Below are 17,864 nucleotides of genomic sequence, written 5' to 3'. Positions count from 1 at the left end.
TGGCATTTTTGTGTTCTCTATTTCGCTTAGGACCACTTTAATATTTACTTTGACCTTGCTTTAGTTTTTTTTGGTTTCCAAAGAATGAATGTTAACATTGATTTTACATCTTTCTAATTTTTGTTATGTATATCTAAGATGTACAACATGGTATTTTGATTTATATGGTGAAATGATTAGTACAGTCAAGCAAATTAAAATATCTATCACATCACATAGTTACCTATGTGTGTTTGGGGGCAGGGGGCTAAGAGCACCTAAAACCTACTCTCTTGGCAGATTTCCATTAGACAGTGCAATAATATTGACTATAGTTCTCATAGTGGGCATAATATCTCTAGACTTTCTAGACAGGTCATTTTCCATAAATGCAGCTTGATACAATTTGGCTTATATCTTTCCATTCTCACCTTCATTATAACCACTATTATACTGTTTCTATGTACAAATATTCCTGAATTAAGATGAGATTATCTCTTGATAGAGAGAGGTTTCTGAGGAATCTCCAGACTGACTTCCATAGTGGCTTAACCAGTTTGCATTCCAACCAACAGTGGGTTAGTGTCCCTTTTCCCCCACATCCTCGCCAGCATCTGTTGTTGGTAGATTTCTGCATGTGAGGCATTCTAACCGGGGTAAGGTAACTACTCATTGTAGTTTTGATTTGCATTTCCCTGATTGCTAGTGTTCTTGAACATTTTTTCATGTGCCTGTTGGCCATTTGGATTTCCTCTTTTGAAAAATGTCTATTGAGGTCCTTGGCCCATCTCTTAAGTGTGTTGTTTGTTTTGATGTTGTGGAGTTTCTTGATCTCATTGTAGATTCTGGTTATTAACCCTTTATCTGTTGCATAGTTTGCAAATATTTTTTCCCATTCTGTCGGTTGCCTCTTCACTCTCCTGACTGTTTCTTTTGAAGTACAGAAACTTCTAAATTTGATGCAATCCCAAATGTTAATTTTGGCTTTGACTGCCTGTGCTTCTGGGGTATTTTCCAAGAAGTCTTTGACAGTACCTATATCTTGCAGGGTTTCTCCGATGCTCTCTAATAATTTGATGGTGTCGGGTCATAGATTTAAGTCTTTAATCCATGTTGAGTGAATTTTTGTGTAAGGCGAAAGGTAGGGGTCTTGCTTCATGATTCTGCACGTGGAAATCTAATTTTCCCAGCACCATTTATTGAATAGACTGTCCTTACTCCAGGGATTGGTTTTGGATCCGTGATCAAATATAAGTTGGCTGTAGATGTTTGGATTGATTTCTGGTGTTTCTATTCTGTTCCATTCTATTCTGTTTCTGTACCAGTACCATGCTGTTTTGATAACAACTGCCCTGTAGTACGTCCTGAAGTCTGGTATTGTGATGCCTCTGGCTTTGTTTTTGTTGTACAAGATTGCTTTAGCTATTCGAGGTCTCCTGTGTCTCCATATGAATTTCAGCATCATTTTTTCCAGATCTGAGAAGAAGGTCTTCGATATCTTGATTGGGATTGCATTGAATCTATAAATTGCTTTTGGGAGAATGGACATTTTGATGTTGTTGATTCTTCCAATCCATGAGCATGGAAGATTTTTCCATTTTTTGGTATCCTCTTCTATTTCTTTCTTTAAGGTTTTATAATTTTCATCATAGAGATCTTTAACATCCTTGGTTAAGTTTATTCCAAGGTATTTGATTGTTTTTGTAGCTATTATGAATGGGATTGATCTTAGAAGTTCTTCCTCAGCCGTGGCACTGCCTGTGTATACAAAGGCTGTTGATTTTTGTGCATTGATTTTATATCCTGCTACTTTGCCAAACTCTTCTATGAGTTCCAATAATCTCTTAGTAGATTTCTTTGGGTCCCCTAAATAAAGAATCATATCATTTGCAAAGAGGGATAGTTTGAGTTATTCCTTCCCAATTTGTATCCCTTTAATTTCTTTTTCTTGCCTAATAGCTCTGGCTAAAACTTCCAGAACTATATTGAATAGCAGTGTTGAGAGTGGGCATCCCTGTCTGGTACCAGATCTCAGTGGAAATGCTTCCAACTTTTCCCCATTCAATAGGATGTTGGCCATGGGTTTTTCATAGATTGCTTTGATTGTATTGAGGAATGTTTCTTCCATACCCAGTTTGCTTAGAGTTTTCATCATGAAAGGGTGTTGTATTTTATCAAATGCCTTCTCGGCATCTATTGAGATAATCATATGGTTTTTCTTCTGCAGTCTGTTAATGTGGTGTATCACATTGATTGTTTTGCGCACATTGAACCATCCCTGCATACCAGGGATAAATCCCACTTGGTCTGGGTGGATGATCTTTCTAATGTGTTATTGCATTCTATTGGCCAGAATTTTATTGAGGATTTTTGCATATATGTTCATCAAGGATATTGGTCTGTAATTCTCTTTCTCTGCTAGTATCTCACTAAAAAGGCCCTCTAATCCTTTCTCCCTCTCCATGCCTTCAGGAACTCCTAGAACCCGAATGTTGGGTTTTTTAATAGTATCCTGAAGATTCCCGACAATATTTTTTAGATTTCTAATTTCCTCTTCTTTTCTTTGGTCTGACTGTATCCTTTCCTGTTCTCTGTCTTCTAAGTCCGATATTCTCTCTTCTGCTTCACTCATTCTGTTTGTAAGGCTCTCTAATGTGTTTGTCATTTGATCAATTGAATTCTTCATTTCATTATGATTTCTCGTCACTATCACAGTTTCATGTTCTACTAGTTGTTTCATTTCATTTTGATTCCTCCTTAATATTTCATTTTCACGAGAGAGATTTTCTATCTTGCCCATTAAGGATTTCTGTAGTTCGAGAATTTGTTTTTGAGAAATTCTTAATGTTCTTATCCATTTTTTGAGATCTGCTTCTTGCATTTCTTCTATCTCATCATCTTCATAATCTTGAATTGGGGTGTCTATTTCATTTGGGGGTGTCATGGTGTCTTCCTTGTTCTTGTTACCTCGGTTTCTGCATTTGTTGTTTGGCATATTGGAGATATTCTTTGGTTTCTTCTCATTATACTGTGACTCTACATTAAGTGGACTCTCTGCTTTGATGGATCCTTAGAGGCTGTGATGGGTGTGGCCAGAGAGCTCTGTTTGGTTCTTCAGGGTTAAGGGTGTGCCAGAGGTGACTCACCCAGATTGTTCTCACGCTTGCTCTCTCTCTCTCTCTCTCTTTTCTGACTCAGTTGGGAAGTAATTCCACACAGCTGAGTGGAATTGAGGGTAGCTGATGTATGAAATCTGGCCCCTGTGGGTATTTGTCTGGTTACCCCTGGGACCACACAAAGAGTTTATGCGGCCCTCAGTGTGGTCTCAAATTTCTCAACAGTCTCTCACCAGTTTGCCCAAGTTACCGAGTTTGTGTACTCGGTGAGTTCTTTCATGCTCCCCTCAGATTTTCACAGTCTTAGCTTGTTAGCTCCTCACTTTCACTAACTAAGTCTTAACCTCCTGTTATTTCTCCCCACCAGAGTCAGGTTTTTCTGCTTGGCTAATGGCCAGCGCCTCTTTACATACGTAAAATGGTGCCTGCTCTTTGTCTTGCCTGGCTTTGTAAGGTGAGTGGAGAGAGAGGCTAATGTCCGTGCCGGTTCCCCTTATTTGTTCGTTTTTTCTCTCCTCCAGTCCGCCTGGTGAACTTTCCCCAGTGGGGCTTTCATTCCTTCTAGGCTCTTTCTGCCTTTCCCCGCCAATGTCTTGGGTTACCAAGGTTTTTATCTCACCTCCCCTTCCAGCGCTGGCGCGCAGACTCTGCGACGCGGCTTCTGCCTCCATGGGTTCTTGAAAACCATGTGTATTCTGCTATTGTTGGTGGATGTTCTATCAGTGTTTTCTAGGTCTAGTTGTTTCATGGTGTTATTCAAGTCCTCTCTAGTGCTCAGTCTTTCCATGTAGTGTCTAGTTGTTATAGTTAATATTAAAAGGGAGTTCTTGGAGTCTTTTGCTATTATTGTTAAATTATTATGTCTTTCTTTGATTCTGTCAGGTTTTTCTCTTGTATTTTGAGACTATATTATTAGTTGCACATATATTTATGATTGTATCACTTTAATTGGTTAACTATATGCTTACAAAAAAGTCTTCAGGTTATTAACCCTTTATCTGTTGCATAGTTTGCAAATATTTTTTCCCATTCTGTCGGTTGTCTCTTCACTCTCCTGACTGTTTCTTTTGCAGTACAGAAACTTCTCAATTTGATGCAATCCCAATAGTTGATTTTGGCTTTGACTGTCTGTGCCTCCCGGGTCTTTTCCAGAAATTCTTTGCCTGTGCCAATATCTTGAAGGGTTTCTCCAATGTTCTCTAATAACTTAATGGTGTCAGGACGAAGATTTAGGTCTTTAATCCACGTTGAGTGGATTTTTGTGTAAGGTGTAAGGTAGGGGTCTTGCTTCATGATTCTGCACGTGAAAATCCAGTTTTCCCAGCACCATTTATTGAATAGACTGTCCTTGCTCCAGGAATTAGTTTTAGATCCTTGATCAAATATAAGTTGGCTGTAGATGTTTGGGTTGATTTCTGGTGTTTCAATTCTGTTCCATTGGTCTATCCATCTGTTTCTGTACCAGTACCATGCTGTTTTGATTACAACTGCCCTGTAGTATGTCCTGAAGTCTGGTATTGTGATGCCTCCGGCTTTGTTTTTGTTGTACAAGATTGCTTTAGCTATTCGAGGTCTCTTGTGCCTCCATATGAATTTCAGCATCATTTTTTCTAGATCTGCGAAGAATGTCTTTGGTATCTTGATTGGTATTGCATTGAATCTATAAATTGCTTTTGGGAGAATGGACATTTTGATGATGTTGATTCTTCCAATCCATGAGCATGGAAGATTTTTCCATTTTTTGGTATCCTCTTCTATTTCTTTCTTTAAGGTTTTGTAATTTTCATCGTAGAGATCTTTAACGTCCTTGGTTAAGTTTATTCCAAGGTATTTGATTGTTTTTGTAGCTATTGTGAATGGGATTGACCTTAGCAGCTCTTTCTCAGTCATGGCATTGCTTGTGTATACAAAGGCTGTTGATTTTTGTGCATTGATTTTATATCCTGCCACTTTGCCAAACTCCTCTATGAGTTCCAATAGTCTCTTAGTAGAGTTCTTTGGATCCTCTAAGTACAGAATCATATCGTCTGCAAAGAGGGATAGTTTGACTTCTTCCTTCTCGATTTGTATTCCTTTGATTTCTTTTTCTTGTCTGATGGCTCTGGCTAAAACTTCCAGAACTATGTTAAATAGCAGTGGTGAGAGTGGGCATCCCTGCCTGGTGCCAGATTTCAGTGGAAATGCTTCCAACTTTTCCCCATTCAATAGGATGCTGGCTGTGGGTTTTTTATAAATTGCTTTGATTATATTGAGGAATGTTCCTTCTATACCCAATTTGCTTAGAGTTTTCATCATGAAAGGGTGTTGAATTTTATCAAATGCCTTCTCGGCATCTATTGAGATAATCATATGGTTTTTCTTCTGCAGTCTGTTAATGTGGTGAATCACATTGATTGATTTGCAAATGTTGAACCATCCCTGCATACCAGGGATGAATCCCACTTGGTCTGGGTGGATGATTTTCCTGATGTGTCAATCCCATCAAGGTGGCATGTGCCAATGCCATCTCACTATTCCAAGTGATCAATTTCAGTTCACAATTGATCATAATGAAAGGACTAAGAGTCAAAGGGAGCACATAAACAAGTCTAGTATCTGCTAACACCAACCGATAGAATAAATAAAGGGGAGAGTGATCCAACATGGGAAGTGAGATACTCAGCAGACTCATAGAATGGCGGATGTCCTAAATAGCACTCTGGCCTCAGAATCAGCCCTAAAGGCACTTGGATCTGGCTGAAAAGCCCATGAGAGTATTTAAGGCATGGAAAGCCAAGACACTCTGGCAAAAAGATCTCTGTGAGTGAGATCCCAGTGGAAAGAACAGGTCTTCAAAGAGGGAGGTGCCTTTCTCTGAAGGGAGGAGAGAACCTCCACTTTGACTATGACCGTGTCTAAACAAGATAAGAGTCGGAGAACTCAAGGGGCTTCCATAGCCTTGGAAACTCATAACTGGTGCATAGGGAGATTACTGATGCCATAAACAGGAGTGTCAATTGGTAAAGTCAACAACAGGAGTCACTGTGCACTTACTCCTCATGTAGGATCTCTGTCCTTAACGTGCTGTACACTGAGGCTTAATGCTATAACGAGTACTCAAACAGTATATTTCACTTTGTGTTTCTATGGGGGTGCAAACGATTGAAATCTTTACTTAATGTACACTAAACTGATCTTCTGTAAAAAAAAAAAAAAAAAGAAAGAAAGAAATTTTCAATTCCCAACTTGACTCTCACTGGGATTAAACATGACAATAGGTCTGATCTGATTTCATCATCATTTAAAAAAAATCATCTATTATTTTTCACTTTATGTTTCTGTGTGGGAGCAAACTGTTGAAATACTTACTTAAGGTATACTAAGCTGATCTTCTGTATATTAAGATAATCGAAAATGAATCTTGATGTGAATGGAAGGGGAGAGGGAGTGGGAAAGGGGAGGGTTGTGGCTGGGATGGACGGTATGGGGGGGGAAGCCATTGTAACCCATGAGTCGTACTTTGGAAATTTATATTCATTAAATAAAAGATAAAAAAAAAAAAAAGAAAAAAAAAAGTCTTCAGTAACAATGTTGTTAAAACATATTTTTATGGGGCTGGCATTGTGGTGTATAGGGTTAAGCCACAGCCTACAGCATCAGCAACCCATGTGGACACCGATTTGACTCCCAGTTGCTTCACTTCTGATCCATCTTTTTGCTAACGTGCTTGGGAATGCAGTAAAGGATTCCCCAAGAGCTTGGGTCCGTGAACCCAGGTGGGAGACTGGGAAGAAGTTCCAGGCTCTTGGCTTCAGATGCCCAGCTCTGGCTGTTTTGGTCATTTGGAGAGTGAACCAAATGAGAGGTGGAAAACTTCTGTGTCTCTCCCTCTCTTTCTCTGTTACTCTGATTTAAAAAATAAGATAAAGCATGTTTTTACTTGTAGAACTCTTTAGTTATAAGAGTTCTAAGTATGTGATTATAAAGTAAATTAAAAGTATCCTATCTCAGCCAGCACCGCCGCTCACTAGGCTAATCCTCTGCCTGTGGCGCCGGTACCCTGGGTTCTAGTCCCGGTCGGGGAGCCAGATTCTGTCCCGGTTGCTCCTCTTCCAGTCCAGCTCTCTGCTGTGGCCTGGGAGTGCAGGGGAGGATGGCCCAAGTGCTTGGGCTCTGCACCCGCATGGGAGACCAGGAGGAAGCACCTGGCTCCTGGCTTCAGATCAGCGCAATGAGCTGGCTGCAATGTGCCGGCCATAGCAGCCACTTCGGGGGTGAACCAAAGGAAAAAGGAAGATCTTTCTCTCTGTCTCTCTCTCTCACTGTCTAACTCTGCCTGTCAAAAAAATGTATCCTATCTCAAAAATTGAAAGAGAAAGAATGGAAGGAGGAGGGAGAGAGGAAGTAAAGCATTATTATTTTCTTGGAATCATATCTATTAAATACATGAAATCTACTCTTCTTATGGTAATCAATAGAAAATGTAATAAAAAGCATATTTTACCTGGTGTTGGGATAGGCAGCTCTTGCTTGTTTGCATGTTGTGTCCTGTCATTTTACTTTCAATCTATTCATTTCTTTTACAGTGTGTCTCTTATATACAGAATATATCTAGATAATGTTTTTATTTTTTACCCAATCTATTAAAATTGTTTTTAATTGAAGTGCATAACTCATTTGTATTTGGTATCATTACTGACAAGGTAGACTTTATGTTTACTATTTTGCTATTTGTTTTCTGTGAGTCTTACCAACTTTGATTTTCTATCTTTCTCTTGTTATCTTATCCTGATTAAATATTTTCTAATGCAGTATATAAATTCTTTCCTTGTTTTCTTTTGTATAATTTTTGAGTTATTCTTGGTAGCTTCCCTGGACATTACACTTAACATCTTGATATATGATGATCTAACTTAGATTAATACTAATTTAATTAAACTGTATATAGACATTTTGCTCCTATATAGCTGTATTTCTTCCCTATTATTTGTGCTATTATTTCCATGTATTTATATCCTTTTGCAGTCTAAATCAATCAATACACATTCTTGTGATTGTTTCATGTGACTGTCATCTTTTATAGTGGTCAGAAGAAGACATCTAGAAAATGCATTTACTTCTTCCTTTCTGATATATAAGCCTTTTATCTATTTTCTTTTTCTTTCTTTTTTTTTTTTGACAGGCAGAGTGGACAGTGAGAGAGAGACAGAGAGAAAGGTCTTCCTTTTGCCATTGGTTCACCCTCCAATGGCCGCTGTGGCTGGTGCGCTGCAGCCGGCGCACCGCGCTGATCCGATGGCAGGAGCCAGGTACTTATCCTGGTCTCCCATGGGGTGCAGGGCCCAAGCACTTGGGCCATCCTCCACTGCACTCCCTGGCCACAGCAGAGAGCTGGCCTGGAAGAGGGGCAACCGGGACAGAATCCGGTGCCCCGACTGGGACTAGAACCCGGTGTGCCGGCGCTGCAAGGTGGAGGATTAGCCTAGTGAGCCGCAGCGCCGGCCTATCTATTTTCTTGACCAATTTCTTTGGTTCTTCCATTACATATAGTGAATAGAAGTAGTGGGAATGAGAATACTTGTCTTGCTATTCAATGTAGAGGGAAAGTTTCAACATTCGCTGTTGAGTATGATATTAGGTGTCGGTTTGTGATGGTGGCCTTTATTGTGTTCAGGTACATTCTTTCTACATATAATTTATTGAGTTTTTATTATGAAATGATGATGACTTGTCAAATGATTTTACCGTATTTTTGAGGCCATCGTAAGATGATTATATGACTTTTGTTCTTCATTAGTGTGGTGTATTACATTTGTTGATTTACTTATGTTAATCTATCACTTCATTCCAGAAACAAACACCATATGTTCATGGCATTTGATCCTTTTAGCATATTGTTGAGTTATTTGCTAATTATTTTGTTGGCGATTTTTGAAATTTATATTCTATTTCTAGGATTATATCCAAAAGAAATAGAATCAGTATCTCAAAAAGATATCTGCATTTTTATATTCATTTCAGCATTATTCACAATAGCAGAGACATGGAAACAACATATGTGTCCATCAACAGATGAATTCATTAAGAAAATGTGCTGCATTATGTGTGTATTTCTTTGTATATTATAAATTGTCTTTCAGCCTTAAAAAAGAAAATCTTGTCATTTGTGACAACATCAACAATGGCATTATGCTAAGTGAAATACACCAGGCACAGGAAGATGAAAATTACATGATCTCACTTGTATGTGAGAATCTAAAAATCAGACTCATGGTGGTAACAGAGTAGAATGGTAGGTTTCCAGGGCTGCAGGCAAAGGAAGTGAGGAGATGTTGGTCAAAGGGTATGAACTTTCAGTGTTCCAATGAGTAAATTCTGGAGACCTGGTTTTTAGTGGCATGATTGCAGTTAATAAATATGTGCTGTATTCTTTAAAGTTGTGAAGGGAGTAGATCTTAAGTGTTCACATCACACATGCAAGTAAGGTAATTATGTGAGTCATAAATGTGTTAATTAGCTTCATTTCATCATTTCACAATGTACACATATATCAACACATTACACTACATACTTTGGATATATACAATTTTTGCCTATCATACCTTAATGAAACTGGAAAAGAGGTCAGCGTTTTTCCAAACACCGCCTCCCCCGACCCCTGGCCTTGTCTTCCATGTATCTTCCTTCAATGCTTTGGTCGGGGTCTCATTTTCCCTAATTGGCATCACAGCCTCCAACAGCTAGGGCATTTAAACCATTAGTGTTTTGATAAATGGCTTGTGAATGGTTTGTTTTCTTACAGCCCTGTGAGACGGATCAATTAGTAATGATGCTTTGAGGATGGAACTTCTTTTTAAATATTCTAAATCTACCCTGGTTTTTCCCTGCTGCTATGCTTGTTTTTTTTTTTTTATTTTCTGTTTTTCTTTTTTCTTTTTGCCTTCTTTTTTTTTTTAAATAGTAGGATTCCTCAAGTGGTTACCAAGCATTCTTTTTTTAAAAAAATTATTCATTTGAAAGTGTCACAGTTAGAGAGAGCGGGAAGTGGGATGAGGCGGGGGGGTGGAGAGAGAGAGAGAGATCTTCCATTTGCTGGTTCACTCCCCAGATGGCTGTAATGACCGGGGCAGGGCCAGACCAAAGGCAGAAGCCAAGAGCTTCAGCCAGGTCTCCCATGTAGGTGGCAGGGGCCCAAGCACTATCTTCTGCTGCTTTTCCCAGGCCATTAGCAGAGAGCTGGATTAGAAGTGGATGTGCCATCCTCTGCTGCTTCCAAGACTCATTAGCAGGAAGCTGAATTATAAGTGCAGAGTAGCCAGGACTCAAGTGGAAGCTGGTGTCTCAAGAGGTGGGGCAACCTGCTTAACCCCACTGCCTGCCTCCAGGCTGCTGGTTTTCAACGCTCCTGTGGGCTTAGAGAGGATGAGGATGTGACAGGTTACATGGTCCCGAGCCCCACTCCTTAGCAGTTGTCCTGCAGTGGATTCTCCCCAGATTGGTGCAAACATGGCTCATGTCCAGAGTTCTTTTTGCAAAATATTGTTTTTACAGGAGGGAGGGCGCAGCTTCACCTCAGCCCTCAGACTGCCTTTATGGAATCCACACTCATTGTTTCTCCCCACGGCCAAGATGGTGTGCACTTGGTTATCTCCTGTTGTTGATGACCTGAAGGTCACACAGGTAATGCATGACTCCATCCTCTGAAAAGGCATGATGTGTCTTCACAGACCTGGAGAACCCAGTGTCCCTTACCCAGGAGTCACAGACAGGTGATCAGGTCCCTAGTTCATTGCAACCTGCCTTGGTACATAGATAGAACCAATGACTGCTCACCCTGCAGAATTCTGGACACTTTGGCTCTTCCTCTGAATTCTACTCATGCTTCTGGCTAGTTCAAAAATTCCGGGTGACTTGTTTTCCTCCTTCCTCTTCCTTTATCACTTGCTGAAAATGATGAAGTCAGCAGTCTCCCACAGTCATGCCTGTAGCTGAAGCCACAGCGATACTACCCACTCCTCCTCTGGCAAACACATATTTCATTTCTCTCCTGACCTTTCCCTCCCAGGGAGCAAATTCTGTGTGATGCCAGCTTCTATATTTACTCAGCAGACTTCCAAACCTTTCTAAGAGGCTGTTCACTTCTTGCTGTCAGAAGGTGGGAAACCCATTCAGTTCGTCTGCACCATTTTCCAAAGAGGCCTCTCTGCCCCTCTGCATGTAGATCTGTCTTTTTACCCTTATGAGCAGTGTTCTACTCTGCCGACACCAAGATTGGCTGCATGTGGAGAGGCAGTGCTGCTGTCTCCATAGTCTCCATGAATGAGAGGATTTGAGAGGGGGCAGGGTTGGACACCTGTCCCTCAGAGCCTTCATAAGTTCCACTCGCTGAGGGTCTGATCAGTGAGCAGGGGTCCTGTCCTGCTATGCCCTTAGTAATGTGGCTTGACTATAGGTAACACTTCACCCCTAAGGATCATCAACCATGCAAACCGGCCGCATCTTTCATTTTGTGCTGCAGATTCCGGTTCAGGCTCCAGAGTGCATCTGTAGGCTATGACTCTCACTCGGGCTTGTGGGCTGTTTGGGAGCAGTGCACCTCATGCAGTGGATGGATGGCTTATCTTGCCTGCCTGAGCCTGAGCCACCTACACTACTGGCATGCACAGTAGGTCAGTACTGGATCTTGAACTCATGTTGGCCTTGGCCCTGTGGTTTGCAGACTTTCAGCTGGCTGAATGTCCAGATATTTCCCCTCCAATCAGGGGTAGCAGCAATTCTAATGGAGATTCTTCCCTCCCTCACTATCTCTGCCCCTCTCCCTCCCTCCTTCCATCTCTCCTTTTCTTTCCTCTCCCTTCCTCTTCTTCTCACTCTCATCCTTCTTTCCTTGAACTTCCTGTAGTCACCTGTGCAGGTCACTCTGCTGAAATAATTGGAACATTAAGATGAACGGGGTAGGGGGAGCTGACTGTGAGCAGCTGCTCTTCTCCTGGGAGAAACAAGCAGAAAAACAGTTGGTGGAGCTGCAGAGGAGAGGAGAGAGGTGCAGTGGGAGGTGGCTGGGGTTGATAGTGGCTCCTACCTCACAGTCAGGATCAGAGGGTGCACAGCAATGGAAAGACATCAGCATCAGTCTTGGAAGAAGCAACAGAGCCCATCATACAGATGAGAGGATAAGGAGGAAGCTTTGGCAAAGAGGACCATGAGGTCCCAAAGAAAGACAAAAAGATGAGTCCATGGAAACATCAAGGTGCAGGGTGAGCCAGGGTGCAGCAGGGACACACTGGCCAAGGCCAGGTCTGAGAGGCTGAGGTTGACCTTGAGGAGTCCTAGATACCTAGCTCAGGAGTGTTTGAAAGGCTGAGTGGGTGAGATTTGCATAAGCAACATGGATACCAAGTCCATTGGTCTTACAGACCCAAGACAGGACTTGGCTTCAGCTCAGTGGGGAAGATACTGTTGCCAGGCAAGTGTTCAGTCGGGAGCATCCTGCCTGGATTGTTGCCATCTCAAACAATGTGAAAGATAATCTGTTAGAGAAATCTATGCTTATGTGGGAGCCCTGTAAACACAGGGTGCGTGTAGAACAAGAAGAAATTTCTGGTGCAGCTTGGTGAAGGCCTTTGAGGACATACTTAGACAGGCAGTTCTTTCATTACTTCCCAGCTCGGACTGTGTCTGGTTCTGACATGAATGATTTCATCTTCATATCATCAACCTTCACACCTTGTTTGTCTTTGAATATCCATGGGATTTGGCAAGGCTGCTCTCCGCGGTGTATTTTGGCTAAGTTTCTTCCTCTCAGTGTGATCCTGTCCTGGTTAGCGTCTTCCAGGAATCTTAGAACAGTTTGATATGCACATGATTCACTTACTTGTTTTTTAAAGTAGTGACATCACCCAAGTAAGTTATTTTTCTTACTTTCAATTCTTAATTTTGGCAAACAAGCGAAAGGAACTCTCTCTTCTGTAACTGCATTTTTTTTTTATTTTGAATATTACTCGGTGCAGGTGACCTCCCAAATTTTGCAACTTCCCAAGTGTGCATATCCTGTTGTTTTTTCTTGACATTGAACACAGCAGCTAAAGCAGTGCCCAGCCTACAGTAAGCATCTGATATTTATCTGCTGAAGGAATGCCTACGTATGTCAGTGGGGATATGCAAGGAGCCCAGGCAGAGGCCAAGGAGCTGTGATGTGAGCAGCAGGTACACTGGATTCCTTAGTGCTTGACTGCTAAAATTGTAAACTCTTTCTGCTTAAATTAAGAATGACACATGTAAATGTGTGGTTACATGAACACAATACTTGGAATTAGAGTAGAAAAGGGATGACTCAAACAATGAACATATAGAACTACTTTATGATCCAGTGTTTCCATTTCTGGGTCTATATTCAAAGCAGTTGAAATTAATGTCTTGAAGCAATATCAGAACTCCCATGTTTATGACTGCATTATTCACAATAGGCAAGATATAGTTGTATCATCTTAAGGATCCATCAACAGAAGCATGGATAAATATTGGGATGCAAACATACACTGGAATACTATTCATCCTTTTAAAGGAAGGAAATTCAGTCATTTGCCACTACATAATGATCTAGAGGAGATTATGCTAAGTGAAAGAAGCCAGACCCAGAAAGATAAGAACAATGTGTTTTCATTTATACTTGGAGTCTGAAGAAAGAAAAAGATGATCTTACAGAAGCAGAGAGCTGAGTGTTGGTTACCAGGCACACTTGGCAGTTGGGAGAAATTCGGAAGGTGTTGGACAAAGGATATTAAATTTTAGTTCATCAGGAGGAATAAATGCAAGAGAGCCGTGGTCCATCATGATGACTACAGTTTAACAATATAATGTATATGGAGGCTTCTCCACTTATGATGAGACTATGTGTGTCCCAGTAAACCTGCAGTAAGTTCAAAGTATTGCATCTTGGAACGGCGAGTTACAAAAGATGCCAAAGTCTCAGGATCGAATTATAGAGTCTTTATTCCTGAAAGCCTGCAAAGCCGGCAGCTGCACGGGGGCAGGTGTTCTCCAAATCACGCAGCTCTGACTGAGCTCAGAGGTAAGCTTATAAAGGCAAAAACCACATCCTATTGGGAGTTAATTACAAAGCCAAGCATTCATTACAGAAGCCAGAACAAGCAAGGTTATGCTTCTCTCAGAGGGAGGAGGGATTTACACATTTTCCCAGCACTTAATGTAAACAGTCCTTACATAAGATGACATTCTTACAAGGCTAGTTGTGCAACTGGTTAGAAAGAGGACAAACGAGTGAATAGAGATCATGTAGAGACAAAATAGAGTGGATCAGGTCAGGCCATAGCTCACTTCAAAGTACCGCTCAGTTGAAATGCATTGATGCACCTGACCTACAGAACACTTCGACTTAGAAGCACCACCCACGGTACACTGTGAGTGCTTGAGTTGTGTCAGTGGTGGTGTAGATGACTTGGAACTGTGGCTTCCTATATCCTAAAGTTGAACCATTATAAGTTGGGGACTGTTTGTACTTCAGAGGTGCTAAAGGAGTAGATTTTAAGTGTTCTCATCACAAAAAATTAGATTAGCATGTGATGTGATAGATATTTTAATTAGCTTGATTTAGACACCCCACAATGCATACACATGGAAACATCATGTTGCATATGATAGAGAAAAACTACTATATTGGATACCCCCCTAGTTCCTCCCAGCAAAAAAAATAAAAAAAATAAAAGGAGATAAAAGGAGACACATAGTACATCCTATAGGGAACAGGCTGTTGGGTAATTAGCAGCAGCTGTTCATTGGACTTTGGGTGACTCAATGATTCTCTGGACTCAACTTCCCCTTCTGTACAATGGGAGTATGAAGAGCTCTTCTGTCTATCCCACAGAGCTGTTCTGATGCCCACATGAGCTGCTCATATTTGGCTGAGTTCCTTTGTGAGCCAGTGTCTCTGAAGTATCCAAGGTGCGGCGGGGGACCCCACTCTCTGGCCATCAAGCTCCTGTTGTCACTGTCAGTTCTCAGAGGAGTATTTTGTCAGGAGCACAAGCTGCTGTCTGTCAAAAACCATTGCCTGAGTCAGGAAAGTACCAGTGGTGTTTCCACCAAACGGGCTTGAACTGGAATTATCCAGCTTAGTTGTCGGTTCAGTTTCATTTAAGCCCAGTTGAATGAAGCTTTTAATGAAATCAATTCTTATGGTCTTAACGTTCCCCACGGGCACTTAAAGAGTATTATTATTCCAAGCAGAACCGTTTGGCATGAAGAATAGAGCTGATGGCATTTTCGAATTATGGGGAATAACTGGCACTAGAAGACACGTAAAGAAAATCAAAATAAACCAGGCAGAGTCCTGGAATGGCTGGGAAGGGAGGACGGTTTATGATGTTCCCCCAGCTTCCAGCAGGGGGCGCTGAGGTCAGGGAGGGGGGCTCCTGATTTTTGTAGTAAGCGAGGTCCTGTAGGGTGCTCCTCAGGCAGGCCTGACCTTGCATCCCTCAGGGCCCGCGCGGAAGGTCAGGGAGCGGTGGAAGTTGTGGAGGTGGCCCTGGGAGGATGAGCCCAGAGGCCTGCGAAGATAGTGTCCATTTCCCCTCATAGTCACCGTCTCCGGCCGCTTCTGCAGGCCCAGTGTGCGCATGGTGGCCTTACAGATCGGCCCGGGATCCAGCGCATGCCTGCTGCTTCATCAACTGTGCCTCCCCGTGTGCCCACGGAGCACCATTGCTCCTCTTAAGGCCCTGCTCAGCCGTCTCATTCCTACAAATGCTCCCTAGAACCCTCTGGGCAGAGACCACTCTGTCGCTACTGACATCTCACAGACAAAGGGTGGAGTTTCAGACAGATCAGGAATTGTCTAGTGTCTTGAAGCCCATCTGCCCTGGGCAGGGATTCATAGTGTACATGCTCATATGGACTCAGGAACCTTGGATTCTCTGTGAGTCTCAGTCAAGGAAGACCTGTGTGGAATTCCAGGCTACTGGCTTCAGCCCGGCCCAGCTCCAGCCATTGTGATCATTTGGGGAGCAAACTAGTGGGTGGAAGATCTCTCTTCTGTGCCTCTCCTTCTTTTTGTGTCATTTTTTCATTCAAATAAATAAAAGAAACCTTAAAAAAAAGTGCACATATGAAAGAGAACATGTAGTATTGGTTTTTCCATTTCTGGCTTATTTCACTTAATATAATGAACTCCAGTATCGTTCATTTTGCTGCAAATGACAGAATTCCATTCTTTTTACACCAAATAGTCATCCATTGCGTACATATACCACGTTTTCTTTATCCACTAATCTATTAATGGACACGTAGGCTAATCTGTACCTTGTCCATTGTGAATGGTCCTGCAATCCACAGGTGGAATGAAGATATGTGTCTTTCATATGCTGATTTCATTTCCCCTGGCTAAGATACCCAGAATGGGGATAGCTGGGTCATACGGTAGGTAGCCCTGTTTGTGTTTTTTGAAGAACCTCTATTACTGTTGTCCATAATGGCTTTACTAATTTGCATTTCCACCAACAGTGTCTTTTTTATACTAGGCATTCTATGTGGAATGAGATGATACCTCGCTGTGGTTTTGGCTTGCATTTTCCTGATGGTTAGTGACATTGAGCACTTTTCATGTATTTGTTGTCCATTTCTCTTTCTTCTTTGGATGAATGTCTATTCAGATTCTTTGTCCATTTCCTTTTGATTTTTTCTTCAGATTTCTGAGTTCCTTATATATTCTGTGTATTACTCCTTTGTCAGATAAATAGCTTGTAAATGTTTTCTCTGATTCCATTGGCTGTCTCTTCACTTTGTTTTGTTCAGGAGCATGCCTATTAGATTGCTTGTTTTCAGAGAATTCTGGGATGGCCACAGCTTCTCCTATTTTTTTTTATATCCAAACTCCTTTTATCTCTCCTATCCTAGGCTCTAATAATCAACAACTTGTGTTCAGATTAACTTCCTTCCTTCCTTCCTCCCTCCCACCCTCCCTCTCTCTTTCTATCTCCTCTCCTCTCCCCTCCCCTCCCCTCTCCTCTCCTCTCCTCTCCCACCCATAAGGGAGAACATGTGGTATAGTCTTTCTAGTGTCTACTTTATTTCACTCAACATGATGTCCTCCATTTCCATCCATTTTGCTAAAAATTATGAGATTTCAGTCCTTTTTATGGCTGGATAATATTTTATTATGTATTTATATATCACATTCTTTTCAGCCGTTCATCTGATGATGGGCATCTTGGTTTGTTCCTGATTTTGGCTATTGTAAACAGTGCTGCTATAAACACAGTGGAGCAGGTATCTCTTCAATAAAGTGTCATTTGAGTACACTCCCAGTAGTGGGGTTGCTCGGTCCTATGACATTTTCATTTATAGCTTTTAAAGAAATCTCTATACAGTTTTCCATAGTAGCTGCACTAATTTATACTGCCACCCACAGAGTGTACGTGTTGCCCTTTTTTCTTTTCCTCATCAGCATTTGTTACTCTCTGTCTTTTTGATAACAGCCATCTGATAGGCACAAGGGTATATCTCATTGTGGTTTTGCTTTGCATTCCCATGATGGTTAGTGATATTGAGCATTTCTTCACATATTTGTTGGCTACTTGTATTTTTTCTTTCAGGAATTGTTTATTCTTGTCCTTTGCCCATTTCTCAAATGGATTGTTTTTCTTTTAATTGTTGAGTTTTTTGATTTACTAAAATATTCTGGATTTTATCCCCTTGTTGGACAATCAGTTTGTAAATCTTTTCTCCTGATTTGTGGGATATCTCTTAACTCTATTAATTGCTTCCTTTGCTATG

At 41.3% G+C, this 17,864-nt stretch overlaps 1 long non-coding RNA gene across 6 annotated transcripts in view; it reads left to right on the top strand.

Moving 5' to 3' along the window:
- The first annotated feature begins 3,403 nt into the window (after nt 1–3,403).
- LOC127491631 (uncharacterized) overlaps nt 3,404–17,864 on the top strand; it is a 115,724-nt gene continuing 101,263 nt past the window's right edge. For 2 of the 6 annotated variants that reach the window (XR_016231664.1, XR_016231665.1), the window contains exons 1-3: nt 3,433–3,549; nt 10,626–10,754; nt 11,593–11,743. This is a non-coding gene — a long non-coding RNA (uncharacterized LOC127491631). Of the gene's footprint in view, nt 3,550–10,625; nt 10,755–11,592; nt 11,744–17,864 lie in introns of all 6 variants that reach the window. The other 4 variants (XR_016231662.1, XR_016231667.1, XR_016231666.1 and 1 more) reach the window with 3 other exon arrangements.

The sequence above is a fragment of the Oryctolagus cuniculus genome, chromosome 3 (genome assembly GCF_051225735.1).
Source record: "Oryctolagus cuniculus isolate XC-2025 breed Fujian yellow rabbit chromosome 3, ASM5122573v1, whole genome shotgun sequence".
Taxonomy (NCBI): Eukaryota; Metazoa; Chordata; class Mammalia; order Lagomorpha; family Leporidae; genus Oryctolagus; species Oryctolagus cuniculus.
This window is presented reverse-complemented; position numbering and strand designations above follow the sequence as displayed.